At 41.7% G+C, this 19,597-nt stretch overlaps 1 protein-coding gene across 4 annotated transcripts in view; it reads right to left on the bottom strand.

Annotated features, from left to right (window-relative positions):
- Nucleotides 1-19,597, bottom strand: part of CALCRL (calcitonin receptor like receptor) — a 472,379-nt gene that overhangs the window by 398,017 nt on the left and 54,765 nt on the right. The window contains exon 2 of one of the 4 annotated variants that reach the window (XM_044302868.1): nt 2,004-2,085. The exons of 2 other annotated variants lie outside the window; for them this stretch is intronic. The gene's annotated coding sequence lies outside the window, so the exon portion shown is untranslated. Of the gene's footprint in view, nt 1-2,003; nt 2,086-7,034; nt 7,209-19,597 lie in introns of those variants that run through there. One more of the 4 variants, XM_044302869.1, reaches the window with a different exon arrangement.

The raw sequence follows: 19,597 nt of genomic DNA, 5'->3' as shown, positions 1-19,597 counted from the left end.
TAGACAATCTTACAGTCAAAACATTAAACATATCTCCCCCCCCAACATCTGCTGCTCCTAACAATCTCATTACTCCCTCCTTGCTTCTACTACATGATATTATCTATGACTACACACTCAGATCTCTAATAATCCCAGCTTGCCCTTCACCTTCGCTTCTAAATACCACTTGGTTAGCTCAAATGGTGTCATTAACTCTTTTATTTCTTCCCTTGTCAAGGTATGTTCAATCAGTTTCCTCCATTTTTTCATGAACTTTGCTATTGCCTTCTCCTTGTTTTTACCCGCTTCTAATCTTTCCAAATAGAGCATCCTTTTTGTCAGTCCTATTACTTCTTCTCTAGTGGGTAAAGTAGTTACCAGCCAATGTCGCAAAAGGCATTTTTTCGCCGCCATGAGGACTATATGTATCCCCAGTTACGCTACCCCTTTTCCTTGTGAGATATCCTGGCCCACTGGAATATATTGAAATATGCACTGTTGGGGGATCTGCGTTCATCTCTACCTCCCATATCTCTTTAATCAAAGATTTTAAGTCATCCAATAATGGCTTAATGCGTTGGCAACTCCAAAGACCATGCAAAAGATCTGCTTTAGGTTGCGAGCATTTAGGGCACTCCCTAAGATAGTGTGCTGGGGCATTAGAATATGAGAGATTGTATGCATATGTAGCTTTATGCAGGATCCTAAATTGTGATTCTCGCCACTGCTCACTATGAATTGCTTTTCTAATACACTATATAGTGTTTTTAGTGGAGAAAAGAGTAATGTTTGATCCAAATGTTTTTGAGGAAAACCAGATCCATTTCTCATTTTGCATGTCTCTAATCCTCCTATAAAAAGAGAGGCATTATGGAGGGGAGGTGAACCACTGATGATGGAGCCACTTAGAGCCCCGAAACGCGTTTGGTGCTGGACCCCCCTATTCAACACAAGGACCACCAGCTGTCGCAGCTTTGGACATTTTGGAGAAAAATTATCGAGGGCACACCGCATGCATTTGTGGAGCCGTGAAATATAAAGGAGCTACTGACGCCAGTAAGTGAAAACCTGAACCTGTTGAAGAGAACGGCAAAGGACATTTGTTGTCGAAATTTCTGCATAAGTCGTATATTACTGTTCCACGTAAAGTCGATACTCACGTGAATAAGCAGCAGCGGAAGATCGGACTTGAATTGCTTTGTTGTCGAAATTTCTGCATAAGGCCTCTTTCACACTTGCGTTGTCCGGATCCGGCGTGTACTCCACTTGCCGGAATTACACGCCGGATCCGGAAAAACGCAAGTGTACTGAAAGCATTTGAAGACGGATCCGTCTTCAAAATGCTTTCAGTGTTACTATGGCAGCCAGGACGCTATTAAAGTCCTGGTTGCCATAGTAGGAGCTGGGAGCGACATACTTACAGTCCGTGCGGCTCCCGGGGCGCTCCAGAATGACGTCAGAGCGCCCCATGCGCATGGATGACGTGCCATGCGATCACGTAATCTATGCACCTGGGGCGCCCTGACGTCACTCTGGAGCGCCCCGGGAGCCGCACGGACGGTAAGTATACTGCTCTTTACCATGGCAGCAACTTTACCATGGCTGCCAGGACTTTAGCGTCCCGGCAGCCATGGTAACCATGCTGAAAAAGCTAAACGTCGAATCCGGCAATGCGCCGAAACGACATTTAGCTTAAGGCCAGATCCGGATCGATGCCTTTCAATGGGCATTCATTCAGGATCCGGCCTTGCGGCAAGTCTTCAGGATTTTTGGCCGGAGCAAAAAGCGCAGCATGCTGCGGTATTTTCTCCGGCCAAAAAACTTTCCTGTCCGGAACTGAAGACATCCTGATGCATCCTGAACTGATTTCACTCCATTCAGAATGCATTAGGATAAAACTGATCAGGATTTTTCCGGCATAGAGCCCCGATGACGGAACTCTATGCCGGAAGAAAAGAACGCAGGTGTGAAAAAGCCCTAAGTCGTATATATTACTATTCCACGGTAAAGTCGATACTCACCTGAATAAGCAGCAGCGGAGGATCGGACTTGAATTACCACGCGGGATGCCGCAGACTGTCGATTGGATCCACCTACGTACATCTGTTTCGTGAGTAGACAATACAATTAGAGATGGAATTAGTATTTGCGATGAAAAATATAAATCGATACATAGTCCTATTTGAAGACATTTCTCGATGTTGCAGTTTGTCTACTAAACAGACTAAAAATTATACAGAAAAAATTCGGATAATTCACGATTATATGTATAATTCTGGAAATTGGATCGAATATTAAGAAATAATCTCGAATATAATGCCACTTTTTATCTTGTGATTATTTATGCAAAATTTTGGACATTAGATCAAAAAACAACCATTGTGTTTTATAGGAATATTGTGTTCTTAATCAATTTTTGAATTGTTTTTGTGTCTATAGGTACTGTTTGTCATATAGGACTTTATTCAATAAAATACCACCTACTCCAGATATTGAGAGTGCCCAGCCCTTCCTTTGAAATCAAATTCCAATGAGTACCTTTTAGGAGGGCCCTAAAATGCCAGGGCGGTATAAATACTCCACATGTGACCCCAATATTGGAAAGAAGACACCCCAAGGTATTCCGTGAGGGGCATGGAGATTTTTTATTTTTTTTGGCACAAGTTAGAGGAAAATTATATTTTTTTGTTTTTTCTCGCAAAGTCTTCCTTTCCACTAACTTGTGACAAAAAGTTCAATCTTTCATGGACTCAATATGCCCCTCAGCGAATACCTTGGGGTGTCTACTTTCCAAAATGGGGTCATTTGTGGGGTATTTATAATGCCCTGGCATTTTTGGGGCCCTAAAGCGTGAGAAGAAGTCTGGAATATAAATGTCTAAAATATTTTACGCATTTGAAAATCCGTGATGGGTATGGCGAGTTCATGTGAGATTTTATTTTTTGTCACAAGTTAGTGGAATATTAAACTTTGTAAGAAAAAAACTAAAAAAAAGAATTTCCGCTAACTTGTGCCCAAAAAAAAAAAAAAAAAAATTCTATGAACTCGCTATGCCCCTCAAAAGTGATCTTTTTATAGCACCGCAGCGATTTTATGGTGTTTTTGCAGTGATCAGAAAAAAACATTTTCTCTCACTGCGGTGGGGCGGACTGAACGCAAGTGTGCACACAAGATCAGGCCTGATTGGGTGAACACTGCGTTTTTTGTAGAGCCTATAGAACATGTCCTATTCTTGTCCGCAATTGCGGACAAGAAAAGGCATTTTCTATATAGTTCTGGCAATGTGCGGAGAAGAAAAGGCATTTTCTATATAGTTCTGGCAATGTGCGGCTCCCCCTTACATGGGGGGGGGGGGATGATCAATGACAGGTGGGTGATCAGGGAGTCTATATGGGGTGATCACCCCCCTGTAAGGCTCCATTCAGACGTCTGTATGTGTTTTGCGGATCCGCGAAACACATACGGATGTCTGAATAGAGCCTTACAGATAAGATTGAAAGCACATTTTTCATTAAAGGGAGTCTGTCACCTAATCCAAACCTTTTAGACCACCCAGATCAGGTTAAAGACTCCTGTGCCCTCATTACAATGGTGCCTTTGTTTGTGCTGTCCCTCGCATTGATCTTCCAAAAAAGACTTTTAAAACGTATGTTAATGAGGTTCGGCAAGTGCCCAGGGGCGGCGTTACTGCAGCAAGTGCCCAGGCCCCTGGGCAATGTGCCCAGAAAACCACACCTATTTCACCTCTCTGGCCCGCCCTCCTTTCCTATTATTACCTCCTCCTCTCCCTCACAAATCTCGCGCCTGCTAGAGGAAAGACGCTGCTGCGCCAACCCGCCCCTTCTTTGGCTTCACTGCAGTCCTCTGCAGCGGCTGGTTACTTCCTGTTCCTCTGCCCATAATGGGCACAGCAGTTCGCAGGTGCAGGACAAGTGTAAAGCGGCGCAGGAGCGAGATTTGTGAAGGAGAGGAGGAGGTAATAATAGGAAAGGAGGGGGGAAATAGGTGTGGTTTTCTGGGCACTTGCTGCAGTAATGCCGCCCCTGGGCACTTGCCAAACCTCATTAGCATAAGTTTTAAAAGTCTTTTTTGGAAGATCAATGCGAGGGACAGCACAAATAAAGGCACCATTGTAATAAGGGGACAGGAGTCTGTAACCTGATCTGGGCGGTCTAAAAGGTTTGGATTAGGTGACAGACTCCCTTTAAGGAAAAATGTGCTTTCAATCTTATCTTGCGGAACAATTGACCGGGGAGTGATGGATAAAAAACTATATGATTTTTTAATTAACTATTCGCCAGTGGCTACAGTATTTTATGTACTACCCAAAGTGCATAAAACTCTGGATAATCTACCGGTTTGACCCATTTTTGGCTTCGGTTAACGCAATACTATCCCCCCCTAGCAATAGTCCTGCGTCTTTCCTACTAGACACAACACATTTCTTAAAAAGCATAAAGGATCTGGAGACAGTTGGCTGGTAACAATAGATATGGTCAGTTTATACACGTCGATAGAGAACAGTAAGGGCATGGATGCTACTCTAGCTCTGCTATGTTCAAGCCATTAGTCTAAAAACCAGCAGGAATTTTTCATGAATCTGTTACAACTGGTCTTATATGAGAATCACAATTTCGTTTGGTGATGATCTTTATCGGCGCGATGTGGCCCCGCCCTACGCAAATTCGTATATGTCATCTTTTGAACAACAATTTATATATTCTCATGAGTTGTTTCATGGAAAAGATTCATTGATGACGTTTTTTTCATATGGGCGGGGCCAATCAAGTCACTCCTCCTTTTCCTTGAATAACTAAATGGGATCTGGGAGGAACTTAAATTTACTATGACATACAATAAGGAAAATGTCTCCTTTCTAGACACCGTAGTAATAAAAAATAAAGATGGAAATTTAAACACAGATCACCATAGGAAGAAAACATATAGGAATAGTATCCTGCACTATCAAAACGCTCATCCACCAGCTACAAAAAAGGCCAACCCAAGTCCCAATACATGAGAGTAGAAAAGATGGCGACAGACCCTTTAACCCAGCAGAGAAGAATGGAGGAAATGGCATCTAGATTTTTGGAGAGAAATTATCCCCCAAAATAATTATCAAAAGGTGAGGGAATCGGCGATGCAACAACAGATACAAAGTTGAACGTATAGCAATTATACACAAATACCATTCCTTTAACCATTGCATAGATAACATACTCCATAAACACTGGCATGTATTGGGAAGAGCGTATCCAGGCCAGGAGTTAAGGAGTTTCAGAATACACCACTCATTTGTAACAAACGAAATTCCAACTTTAGAAATCAGTTGATACATGCAGACATGGGAAGTATGAGAGGAAGTCAGGTTCAGAGAACCTTGATGCAACAGAAAATCGAAACGTTCCCATGTCTGCATTGTATGCAGTGCTCCAATGTGGCAAAGGGCCCATATTTTTACCACCCATACACAGGGAAATCCTATAGGATCAGGGGTTACTACACTTGTGACACATCTAAATGTGATATATCTGATTAAATGCCCTTGCGTTTTTTTATACATGGGAGAGACCATGCAGATCATTAGAAACAGGATTTGTAAACACAAGTCAACGATTCACAAGAAAAATCTACTGCTACCGATAGACATTCTATTTCACAGTTAAAATACCAGGTGATAGAGCAGGTTTGCCCTCCACGAAGAGGAGGAGACATAAAAAATAACTTTCATTAAGGAGGGAAGCATTCTGGATCCACACTTTAGATACACTGCAGCCCAGAGTTCTAAATAGGGATTATGAAGTTATGGCATTTTAAGGTTCTTTTATCGATTCAATATTTATTGTGATATATTTTTTTCACAGGCCGCCACATTGCGATAATGGAATGATGTTTCTATATGAAACCAGAGTTCAGGTGAAATGTTTTACGCCAGGTTACACTTGTCCAATTGATTGGTCATTTGACGATGTCATAAGCATGTGATGTGATTGGATACCTTTAAAATGGAATGTATTGTCATTTGTGATATGGCCGAGGAAGGCTATATGTGCCGAAACGCGTCCCGTTAGAGGACTACTTTTTTATAATAAAGACATAAGATTCAAGCAAGCAAGGCAGCTGGGATTTTTATTTATTTAAAAAAACGCATCTGTCACCCATTGTCTTTCAATGTATTTAGTGACGGATCAGTTTTAAATTTCACACACAGCATCCAAATGGAACGGATGCATCCTTATGTGCAAAATCAAAACGTATCAATTTAATTCCAATATTGAGATCCTCTGCCAGATCTCAATACCGGAATTAACACCACAAGTGTGAAAGTAGCCCAAGAAGCAAACAACAAGTCGTATGTACCCAAAAATAGAACCAATGATAATGGAAACTCATTATAGTTCTCAGAAAATGTCTGTGCTGGCACACAGATACTGTTCAAAAGAAACATGGCAACTGTAAACCAAATCATCAAAAGCTCTGCTGCAAAGCCAAATAGTGGTGTTTACCTTCAGAATCCTGTGGCATACCCAAACAGCAGTTTAGGTCTGAATTTATGGCATTTCAGTACCTAGCAGGACCCACCTAACAACTTAAAATATTGGGCACTGAAATGGCATATCTGTGTAAAAATGACAGTTTTCACTTTGTACCACCTGCTGTGAATTGATTTTTGAAAAACACATGTGGGGTCAGATTTCTCACTACCCCCACTGGTAAATTTTGCGAGGGATGTGGTTTTTGAAAATGAGGTCACTTCTTGGAGGTTTCTTTTTATTTATTTAACCTTAGAGCCTCTGAAGTTGTCGGCCAAACTAATCCTCAAATGCACATGGTGCCATTTCTCTTCTGGACCCTGCTGTGTGTCCACACAGCACTTTACGACAACATGAGGTGTTGCTGTATTTAGAATGACTTACAAATTGTGGTGTGATTTTCTCCTGTTATCCCTAGTAAAAAGGAAATGAAAAACCTGGGCCTAAAGGGACATTTTCATTTTCACAAACCAAGATTTAGTAAATTCTATGAAATGCCTGTTTGGACAATGTGCACACCTTTAAAACATTCTTTGGAGGGTGTAGTTTCAAAAATGGGGTAATTTTTTGTTTTGTTTCCACTGTAGGAATTTCATAGTCTCTCAAAAGATTCTTGAAATATTCTTTGGGGGTCAATTTTCCAAAATGGGGTCACTCTTGGGGGGTTTCCACTGTAGAGGTGCATCAGCGGGCACAGGCAGACTGAACACTTAGTGACCCCTGAAAAAAAACAAAAACTAAAAGTTAGCCCCATGTTGTAGGTGGATCCAGTTTGACAGAAGGATGGGCTAACAGTATCTTAGTGCAGCAAAACTACAGCCCCAGCAGAACCACATACCACAATGCAGCACAATAAACTGCTTCATGTGCCACAGTATTGAACTGTATCACTGTCCTGAAGAGGGTGATACAGTTGAATTTAAGAGGGCACCTGTGAATGCCAGCCAGGTAAACAAAGTTCCTGATTCCCCTAGTATCGGACGGCCATGAAGAGGGCTCAGGCAGTACCCTGGGCATCGGCCCATCGCAAAATGTACCTGTAGGCTCTAAGAGCAGTCCATATCTGTCTGTGAAATCTGCCCTCCAAAACCCATATAATGCTCCTTCCTTTGTGAGCCATGCGGTGTGCCCATGCAGCAGTCTACGATCATATACAGAGTGTTTCTGTAAAGTGCAGAATCAGAGGATTGTTTGGTTGTGTTGTGGAAATTTTATTAGGTTGTGTATTTAATATATTGTGTATTGTCATCATGTCTCTCAGTGTCAGGGTAAACCATTGGAGCGCATATCTTCCAGTGTATGTCCTGTCACAGCTGCTGGGCGCAGAGGTCTCTGTCGGCGAATGGTCCATGTGCTAAGCACTGGGCTGTGGGCCGGGGGAGACTGATGTGTTCAGCAGAGCAGTGTTTTGTTGGCTCATGTATTGCCGCCGGCTAGGGCCCCCGCGCAAGAAGTTGATTTATTGGCTTTGTGGATGCATTTGTTAAGAGAACAATATATGAAAGGAACGTGCATTTGTTGTCTCTGGAGATAATGACGCTGTACTGTAAGTAAACCTGCATGAGGATCATAGTAATTTTATTTGGCATTGATCACTGAGCAAGGCTGGATAACATTAGCTCCAGTGGTAATGGTAGGTTATAGTATACATGTGTTTGTTAGCTGGCTAGGTTATTCTTGTCTTCCTATGTCATCACTTCCTGTATCCTTGTCTTGGGCCAGCCCCTTTTACACCTTTTGTGAGCGAATAAAAGAAACAGACTGGGCAGGGAGGAGAGGAGTTGCTCAGCAAGAAGTCAAGATGGTAACACCTGGGTCTGGCTCTGACTGCGGCTGAGGGAAAGGGGGCTTACATTTCCTTACACAAAGATATTGGAGAGCAGATTACAACTATTAATATTTCTACAACAGTTAACCCTTGCTGTGTTAAACATACAGTTTATTAAAATGTAAAATCTGCAACAAAAAGACATTTTTAAATTTCTCCTCTATTTTTCTTTTATTCTTGTGGAAAACCTAAAGGGTAACAAAGTTTGTAAATTCAAATTTGAATAACTTGAGAGGCATAGTTTCAAAAATGGGGTAATTTACGGACATTCTCTATTATGTAAGCCCCTCAAAGCGATTTCATAACTAAATTGGTCCTTTCAAACAGTCATCTCATCCCGCAAAAATCATATCCGGCCAACCCAAGATAAATCGCCCAAAAACTGAAAAAAAAAAAAAAAAAAAAAACTATGGCTCTTAGACTATGGAAACACTAAAACATGATTCTTTTTGTTTCAAAAATATAATCATTGTGCAAGACTTACATAAATAAAAATATTGTATACATATTAGGTACCGCTGTGTCTGTGACAACCTGCTCTATAAAAATACCACATGATCTAACCTGTCAGATGAATGTTGTAAACAACAACAAAAAAAGGTGCCAAAAAAAGCTATTTCTTGTTACCTTGCCTCACAAAAAGTGTAATATAGAGCAACCAAAAGTCATATGTACCCTAAACTAGTACCAACAAATCTTCCACCCTATCCCGTAGTTTCTAAAATGGGGTCACTTTTTTGGAGTTTCTACTCTAAGGGTGCATCGGGGGGGGGCTTCAAATGGGACATGGTGTCCAAAAAAAAAAACTGTCTAGCAAAATCTGCCTTCCAAAAACCGTATGGCATTCCTTTCCTTCTGCGCCCTGCCCTGTGCCCGTACAGCAGTTTACGACCACATATGGGGTGTTTCTGTAAACTACAGAATCAGGGCCATAAATAATTAGTTTTGTTTGGCTGTTAACTCTTGCTTTGTAACTGGAAGAAAAATAGTAAAATGGAAAATTTGCCAAAAAAATTCAATTCTGAAATGTCACCTCTATTTGCCAATAACTCTTGTGGAACACCTAAAGGGTTAACAACGTTTGTAAAATCAGTTTTGAATACCTTGAGGGGTGTAGTTTCTAGAATGGGGTCATTTTGGGGTGGTTTCTCTCATGTAAGCTTCACAAAGTGACTTCTGACCTGAACTGGTCCTTAAAAAGTTGGTTTTTGAAAATTCTGAGAAATTTCAAGATTTACTAAACTTCTAAGCCTTGTAACATCCGCAAAAAATAAAATATCCTTCCTAAAATGATCCAAACATGAAGTAGACATATGGAGAATGTAAAGTGTAAAGTAATAACTATTTTTGGAGGTATTACTATGTATTATAGAAGTAGACAAATTGAAACTTAAAAAATTGCCAATTTTTCCAAATTTGGTATTTCTTAATACATACAAATTAATTTTATTTTACTCCATTTTACCAGTGTCATGAAGTACAATACGTGACGAAAAAAAAAAAACTCTCAGAATGGCCTGGATAAGTCAAAGAGTTTTAAAGTTATCACCACAAATTGACACTAGTCAGATTTTCAAAAAATGGCCTGGTCCGGAAGGTAAAAATGAGCCCGGTCCTTAAGGGGTTAAATTGTATCTAAAATTTTAAGCCTTTTAACGTTCTAAAAAATAAAATGACATTTAGAAAATGATGTCAACAAAAAGAGGATATGTAATGGATGGAAATACGGGGAATGTGAAGTAATACTATAACTATTTTATAAGGTATCTGTCTTAAAAGCAGATAAATTCACATTTTGAAAATTGCAACCTTTTTTTTTTTTTATAAAGGTGTAACATCAACTTAAATTGACCACTAACATGAAGCACAATATGTAATGAGAAAACAATCCAAGAATGGCTTAGGCTACTTTCACACTGGCGTTAATATTTTCCAGTATTGAGATCCATCATAGGGTCTCAATACCGGAAAAAAAACGCTTCCGTTTTGTCCCCGTTCATTGTCAATAGGGACAAAACGTAACTGAACAGAACGGAATGCTCCAAAATGCATTCCGTTCATATACCAGAGAGAAAACCGCAGCATGGAGTTCATGACGGATCCCTCTAGGCTATGTTACAGAGGATACAAACGGATCCGTTCATAACGGATGCATATGTTTGTATGATCAGTAACGGAAGCGTTTTTTGCTGAACCCTGCCGGATCCAGCAAAAACGCTAGTGTTAAAGAAGTCCTTAGATAGGTAAAAGTGTTCCAAAATTATTACCACATAAATTGACACTTCAGATTTGCGAAAAATTGGCTGGTCAAGAACAAGGCGGCGACAACTTGCCCAGGGTAGAATGTGAAAGTTCTATTTTGGTCTCATTTGTCCACAATACATTGTTCCAATAGCCTTCTGTCCTGTGACCTCGAGGATTAATTTACACCTTACTCTTAGCATGATGTTTCTTGGTTGCTCACTCCTGGGGAGAGTAATAATGTACAAATGCCCACTATTTGTACAAATCTTTTGTACTTGTTTGTAGATTTTTAAGTCCAAACTCATCAGCCTGATGAGCATAAACAACTTTTCTTCAGAGGTCCTTCGAAATCTTTCTTGTTTGTGCCATGATTTTTTCACATATGTGTTGTGTAGATCAAATATCTCTGTTCTTTATATACAAGTCACCCACTCACACCCGATTGCCATCCCATTGATTGTAAATACTTGACTCTAATTTCACCTTCAAATTATCTGCTAATCATAAAAGGTTCACATACTTTAGCCACTCACCCAAGTAATATTGCATCATTTTCATCAATAAATAAATGAACAAGTCTAATTTTTGACTCATTTGTTTGAATTGGTTATCTTTATCTACTCTACAGTTAAGGCCTCATGCACACGACAGTGTTTTTTCTCGGTCCGCAAAACGGGGTTCCGTTAGTCCGTGATCCGTGTCCGTTTTTTTTTTTTTTTGGGCGGACCGTCAAAAATTAAGGAATTGTGAAAAAAATGAAATTTTACTATCTCCACCCAGGATACTGGTATAAATCAAGGGCACCCGAGTATGCATTTGTGGCCATTTTCTGTAGTCTTTCCAGAGTACAGAGGTTATTTTGGCTGCTTCTCTTTGCTGCATCACCATGTCTGATTCTGAGAATGAGGTCTTGCTGCATTGGCTGGTTTCTCGGCGTTGGGGACAGCGCACTCCTTTGATGGATGAGAAACAGTGTCAAAGACGACGATTTTGGGTCCATCCGATTGTTTCACAACGTTACCGGAAAGGACACTTCCATACCCTATACCAAGATCTGCGACTGCATCCAGAGAAGTTCTATTCCTTCTGTCGGATGTCAGTGGGTACCTTTGATAGCTTGCTGTCATCTCTACGTACTGTCCTTACCTTTATGACACCAATATGAGGCGCAGCATTTCTCCTGAGGAAAGGCTCATCGTCACGTTGAGGTAAGCAATATTTTCAAATTAAATTATCACCAGTAATGTGCACTGCTTCTGTCAGGGATAACATGTGCTACAAAATGGCTGCTGTTAGACATGTGCTTCTGTTTGCTGAAGCAACTTTTCTTTGCCCCTAATGTTTTCTTGAAATATTTATCTTGGTTTTGTTTTATACCATTAATCCCTACCACATAACCTCCCAATATTGTTGGTTTTTAGTTTTTTAGTCCAAATTTCCAAATTGAGTTCATCTAACGGACTCCAGACACTCTGCACTAGTTTTTCCAAAAATGGTGTTTTATTCGTTCAGACAGCCATGTTACAGCAGGCTGGAGTCTGCCTGTCTGAGTGAATAAATATTCTTTTTGGAACTATTATTGGTGAGTGCAGAGGATTAGTGAAGTGTCTGTGACAATTGGGCCCCTCAGTCAGGATCCCTATCTGCATGCACCTCCCGCCCTGAAGCCTAGATACAGGTCTGTACACTATTTTGGTGGATTGTGGTGCTGCCATCCCCCTTGTTTTTTAGCTAACAACCTCCTCAGGCATAATGTTCCCATAAACATTCCATCTGTCTTATTACTTGGAGCAGTTCAAAGGGGCTTAAGTCACTTGTTGTCCCTTATACTTGTGGTACTACTGCCCACACCCCAGAAGTCGGAAAGTGTTTTGCTCCAAGCCCCCTTTTTTTTTAAAAGTATTTATTTGTGTCTATAAACGACAAAGGTCAGTGGTGGCGATCCAATTACAAGCTGAGTTTATCCAGTATTACCAAAAACACTTTTTTTAAAAAGCAAAGTGACAAAATGGCAATTTTAATAGAATTTATATAGTCCAATTTAGTTTTTATTCCATGTATTAGATCATTGTGCTATATTAGCCTGCTTACATGCAGTGCTGCCTGACCTGATCCTAGTGCGCCCTGCGCAGATGATTTTTTGCAAACTTGAAGGTAGATTGTAAAACAGAAGAATTTTTCAAGGGTGTGGGTGCCCACAGAGAGGGCCCAGAGTGCTGTCTCTGGCACCCATGCCATAGTTTTGCCACCACTGACATATGGTGTCTAATATCATGTCTTGTATGCAACATTATAAGTGATTCATGAATCTTGTTTTTTCCATTTTGATGTCCTGCTTATTTTATTTTTTTTGTCCCACAGATTCTTTGCCACAGGGAACTCATTTGCATCCCTGCATTTTGAGTTTCTTTTAGGAACCTCGACGTACGACACACCTGCCATGTCATCTGGCAGCAACTCCGAGAGACGGTGATGCTGCTGCCCAAGGGTTCGGATTGCTGAGGGCTTCCAAATTTCTGCGCAGTTTCCAAACTGCATCGGGGCAATGGATGGTAAACACATCCATGTGAAGAAGCCGCCACACTCAGGGTTCCGATACTTCAATTATAAAAAGTATTTTTCAATGGCTGTTGCTGACAGTAACTACCGGTTTATAATGGTTGATATCGGGGCCTATGGAAGCACTGTGGATGCTCGCATCTTTAGTGCTTCTAGAATGGGTGAGCGGCTTCGTGCCAACCAGCTTGCCCTGCCAGAGTCCAGAAGACTGCCCAGATATGCAAGTCCGCCGGCTCCATTTGTCATCGTGGCGGATGAAGGGTTTGCATTGACTCCCCACGTTATGCGGCCCTTTCCTAAGCGTGGTTTGGATGACTGAAGGCGTATTTTCAACTACCGGTTGACTCGTGCATGTCGGTATGTTGAGTGCGCTTTTGAGATACTGTCTAGCAAGTGGAGTGCGTTTTTGTCATCCATACAGATGGATCCGGAGAATGCTACCCTGGTGATTCAAGCTTGTGTTGTTCTGCACAACTTCACCAGGATTCACGAGGCTTCCTCTTCTGTTGACCTGGAAGATGCTCCAACGTCATCAGATTTGGGTTTGGAAAGGACCCTGCATAGACGACCTGGGACTGCAGGCATTGCAGTTCGGGAACTCTATGCAGACTACTTTTACAGCCCAGAGGGATCCTTGCCATGGGACGCTATTTTTATTTATTTTTCTAGATAGATTAATGACATTTATTGCAGTAGTTGAGTGTAGGGACTCGCAAGAGACTGAGGACCCTTGACGTGGGCTTGCGGGCTGAGTTTTTTTCGCCAGCAGATTTTTTTACGTACATATCCATACTAATGATGTTTGAATGGAACTGTGAACCCCAGTCACATCATTAGAAATGTATGTCATTGGCCAAAAAATCTTCTAATACCTCATATACACATAATACCCTTAACGTAATCTGTCCCTACCAAATAAATATTATGTTCATTGAGACCTCGTGTGCGTCTATATGTCTGTATAAATTGCATTTATGAACTGTCAATATTGTTTGGTTTAATATAAAAACAGACTTTGAAATAACATTTTTTGGTTCAATTTGTTTTATCGAACACATATCTCGAACCCATAAAGAATAATGCATTAACACATACAAATAAACATAAATAAAAAAATAAAAAAAATTAGAGATCGAACAGTTCTCTTGTAAATGGCCCTGGGTGATATTCAGCTTGTGGCCGCACGTGGCCAGGATCACTGGCCCGAGTTGCCATCCTTGTTTGAATATTGGATGGTGTTGGGCCTTGGAACCGCTAGTAGGTTGGTTGCTGTGGGAAAGATGGGCCAGGAGGTTGCATCGGAGGCTGGTGAGTAGCCGGGGTCAGGAACATGAGGAGCAATATTTAAGACTCTCCGCCGGAGGTCATTGATTTCTGTCAAGAGGTCTCCTTCATAATTTGATGCATACATTTGAATGACCATGGCCAGTGCTGCCACGCATTCGGGATGTTTGGCCGCAGGAACTTGACGGAAAATATTTGCTAGGCCCCTCAGTGTAGACCCCTCAATGCCGTCACTCCTCCTCTGGGCACGGAATTCAATAAATCGGGCATCTATAGCCTCACGAGTTTCTTGCCCAGAGGAAGTTTGAGGGACATTGCAGCGTCTCCTGAGCTGTGGCTGCGGGGTGATCTTGAGGCCTCAGCCTGGGATGGCTCGTCTGGCTCCAGAGCTGGCGTTGGTGCAGGGCTGGTGGCCGGAGAAAATACTGGCGAAATTTCGCCACTCAATGCCTCCTCTGAGTCTTCGGCCTGTTCCAGACTGTCCACAGTACTGTATTGGAAAATGACATGAAAACATTAATTACCAAATTTGACTACAACCGTTCCAAAATGACATTTGTTTAACCTCTACAAAACAACTTTGTGTGAACCAGATATACTTGGCGCCTACATCTCAAAATTTAAACTCTGCAATGGCCTTTTTCAAAGTTATTTGCAAACCCAATATTTAATTTGGTCTTATATATTTTACAAGGTCAATTAGCTTACAATGCAAAATTTCAAAGTACTGAAACCTATGATTGCCTGTGGAATCGGGGAAGCACAAAACAAGGTATACACATTCATGGACCAAAATCAGTGCTGATATTCAGACCGCCTCATCTATATAGGGACTGCTTTGAAATGCCAACCATCTTGATGTAATGCTAATTGTAGAATTCCAAAATTGTGAAAAATTGCAAATTAGCACGCAGCACAAGGCCATTTTGGTAGTAGCAGCTACAATTCAGCAGTATGGACACTGTTGGCGCATCATTATGCTCTATTTTTATAAAGTGGTTTCAGTTTATTTTTTAGTCTTTATTAATAATTTTGGGAATAAAAACTATAAGCAGAGGTTTGGATCTGAAAAAAATAAATAAATAAAAATAAAGGAACTGTCATTTAAGTTCCACAGAGGTACTTAAACCTAAAACCGCCATATTTAAATTTGCATGCATGTCCCATCAATTACAAAATATACACCAAGCTTTAAAAAAAAAAAAAAGGCTGCGCTATTCTGTGCCTCACAAAAACAGGCATCTAGTACAAATTTTAACATTAATACCAATATACGTGAGCTTTGCTGAAAAATGGTGCCAGTCTGGGAAAATAAATATACAGGAGGTGGCATATGCGCTCTGCACATGTCGTGTCATCATACTTCTTCGTCATCGATGGGGGATGGTGTTACTAACCCACACCAAAGAATAGGTTCGCACACACCATGGAAAAAGTTTGACAATTGTTCAACGCCCATGGACGTTACTCTAGGGCAGTGGTGGCGAACCTCTGGCACGGGTGCCAGAGGCGGCACTCCGAGACCTATCTGTGACACTCGGCCCCTGGCAAAAGTCTATGGGGTATCAATATGCCTTTTAGACTTTTCACGCCATACATCAGCGCCGGGCACGCTATGAACAGCACAGGCAGAACACTGAATGCAGGCAGGCTATTCCAGCTAAATGATAAAGTCCATGGAAGATATACTATATTGGACTGCGGCATTTTTGAGAAAATGACGTGTGTGTAGTTTGCAAAAAATAATGGGTTTAGGGTTGCAGATTTGGCACTCGGTCTGGAAAAGATTCACCATCACTGCTCTAGGGGGTGCTAAGGTACCAGTCACTTATGGCCCCAGGAGCCTGAGGTGGCTGAAATACACTTAAACCACATTAGAAGACACACAATGCACTGAGGGAGGTGGGCCAAAGCTGAACTCTTGCACCAGGCCACATGAGCCGTTAGATATGCCCCTGGCAGCGCCACACTACTCATTTTTGGGTCAAACACTATGGCATAATTTTAAATTTGGTAGTAATAAATAGCCGGAGAAACACTTTTTAGTAACATCAACAAGACTTACGGCCTCAAATCCATGACCGGGCAAAGACACATCAATTGTTGGGTGTACAGATATAGCCGTTTCTTCGAACCACCTTCTCCACTGCGGCCTTGTGAATTCAGTTCACCCCGAAACTGGTCCCTGCAGCTGTTCCAGCGCGTTTTAGTTTGCTTGACAAAAAAAGAAAGAAAATTATATTATATATATATATATATATATATGTATATATAAATTGGTGGAAACATAAGCCCGTTTAAAATATTAAAAAATATCAAGAGAAATAGAAAAAGGCAAAATTTAAATAAATAAAAAAATGGAAACTGAGAAAAAAATTTAAGAAAAGGACAAATTTTTAAAGCACATGGTACTGTACTGCAGGTGTAGGGATACTAATGAACAATAAGTTCAGGAAGGAGGAGATTAGTTGTGCAAGCCATTTGTCCTTCATGAATTTCGAATATGACATTGAGAGAACTAAATAAGATGCTCAATTATAAAAGGGACATGAAAAAAAAAAAGTGCACATACAGGATTGTGACAGTAGTACTGTTTGCTGTAGCAAAGGGAGACTCCACCATTTATCCGAAAAGATATGGGGTATAGCATTTAGTGCACGACAGATCCATAAATCATGTTTAGGTTGGAAGCCAAATGAAGCTGGACCACAAACAAAAATTTCGGCAGAACGCATGGAAATTATAACATAACTTTATAGGGACAGACTAAGCAAGGACAGTACAATTACATTGCTGGCACTTACCTAAAGATGCACGGCCACGGCCATCTGCTTTGGCCCATTCTTCACGCCTCATGTGACGGGCCACCTGCTCCCACGCAGCATCTTCGCGGACGCGGTCCTGGTTATTCCGGGAACGTGTGTCCCACAGTTCTGGCCTCTCCTGCACCAGACATATTAGTTTGTCAACATTCCACCTTGGCATTTTGGATAAAAGCAAAGAGGAAAATGGCACCAAAGATAAAGGACAGTAGACAGACAGAAATGTCTCCCCAGTCTGAAAATTCTCCTCAGGTGCCTAGCAATTTGCATATCCTGTTTATTCCTGTATCTGTTTTTTATTTTATTGGCACAAGTTTTGGTTGACAATTTTGCCATGGCCAACAAGAGAAATAAAACGGACGCGGACGACAATCGGATGGGCTTCCGCGTTTTTCCACGGACCCATTGACTTGAATGGGTCCGCAAACCGTTGGCCGTCCAAAAAATAGGACAGGTCCTATTTTTTTGACGGACAAGAAACACGGTTCACGGACGCGGATGCCAAACGGTGCATTTTCCGAGGTTTTAACGGACCCATTGAAAGACAATGGGTCCACGGAAAATGACGGAAAACGGATCAACGGACACGGAACACAACAACGGTCGTGTGCATGAGGCCTAACCCTTTGTGATACAATGGCTCAATATTTTCACCCAAAAAAAAGCCAATAGAAAATATGATTTTTAGCAAAAAAAATGCAATCAAACAAAAAATGCCTCCAAAGGTGTACATATCCTTTAATGAACTCTAGTATGCCCTCCAAGAAATGATCAGGGTAACCCCTTTCTGCAGATCGCACCTGTAATGTGGGTTCCTTGTGTATAAAATCTTGTTTAGTGGAACAGTTTTGCCTTAGCTTAAGGTATTTTCCAACGGGTATGCCTTAAGTGGGTGGGTTTCTGTCTCTCCCTCCTCAAGAGTGAATGTGTAAACATTGATTGTCTATCCAGTCATTTATAAGGCTCTTTATGCTGGACACAGCATACCAGCAATTTGTACTGGTATTTCATTCTATACTGGCCAAATCGCCCATTACCAGAGGTGTAGTTTTGCTCACCATGTCCTGCCTCATTTGCCTTTGCCTCTTCGTAACTTCGCCGGATCCTCCGCCAGCTCAAAATGTGAGATAGTCTCCTTGTTGCCTTACAGCTAGACCTTTTTCTACGCCTGAAACAGGCGTAGAAAGTAGTAAATGAGATGGGCCACGCTCACTTTTATTTTTAGACCTTGTGTGAGCGGGGAGAAGTCGCAGATATAATATAGGCATATTTCAGCTTAATAATAAATGACGCACAGAATTTAAAGCTATATGACATCCATTGACTCCTCATAAAAACTGATTAGTTTGACGGAATAGATCCCTCATAAACCCATGCTGATACAGTGCTATACATTTATTTTCATTTAGATACTCCAGGATAGCATCTCTTGGAACACATCTCTTTACCCACAATAGATATATTAACACCTTTAACCACCGTGACGTACACGTACGTCACAGTCGTTGAGGAAATGTATAGAGTGAGCTGCTGCTATAATACAGCAGGTAGCCGGCTGCAATAAAGGGGAACAGCAACCATGCCGAACCCCATCATTTAACCCCTTAATTGTTGCGATCAACACCGATCGTGGCACCTGCCTTCCGATTAGAGGCCCGCAGTGAAATCGTGGGGCGCTGATCGGTTACCATGGTAGCTTGGATGCTGCGGAAGCCTTCCACAGCTTAACAGGTAGTGCTGTATTATGCAAATCACCCTAATAGATCACTAGGGATGAAAATGTTCTAGCCTCGAGTAGCTTGGGGGGCGTGGCCTGCTGCAGACTGAGATGGCTGCTTGGTGAAAGAGCTCCGCTTCACCATCCCTGCAAAGCGATCTTAAGCATTCTGGCAAAGGAGAATCAGAGTCACCGATCCGTATCCTACCTCAGTGACATGATGACCAGGAAGAAAGCGTCTCGCCCGGGTCTTAGACGTCTCACTGAATTCTTTTCAGCCCAGGAGCCTGATGGTGGCTTCCCGCCACTACGATCCATCTCTTCACCAGCGCGGCAGGAGAAGGAAAGCCCCTCAGCTCATGCAGCCACGGGTATTTCATCTCCTCCTCCGGCTAGCCATGATGAAACAGAGACGAGAGGCAAGCGAGCCCACACGCCGTACAGATCCAATACCAGGGGAAGTGAGCTCCTTGATGATGCTGAACCAGAACAAGGGGAAGCCATGATGTCCATGCTGCCGGTAAGTGACTCCATAGCCGCGTTCCTCCGCGGTAGCTAAAGAACCAGCAATAGGGGTTGCGACAGCAGATCCTTTGCAAGACTTTGTATGCACAGATCAGGCGGTGAC

This window comes from Bufo gargarizans, chromosome 8 (genome assembly GCF_014858855.1).
Source record: "Bufo gargarizans isolate SCDJY-AF-19 chromosome 8, ASM1485885v1, whole genome shotgun sequence".
NCBI classification, from domain to species: domain Eukaryota; kingdom Metazoa; phylum Chordata; class Amphibia; order Anura; family Bufonidae; genus Bufo; species Bufo gargarizans.
Note: the sequence above shows the minus strand (reverse complement) of the source record. Positions and strands in the feature narration are given on the sequence as shown.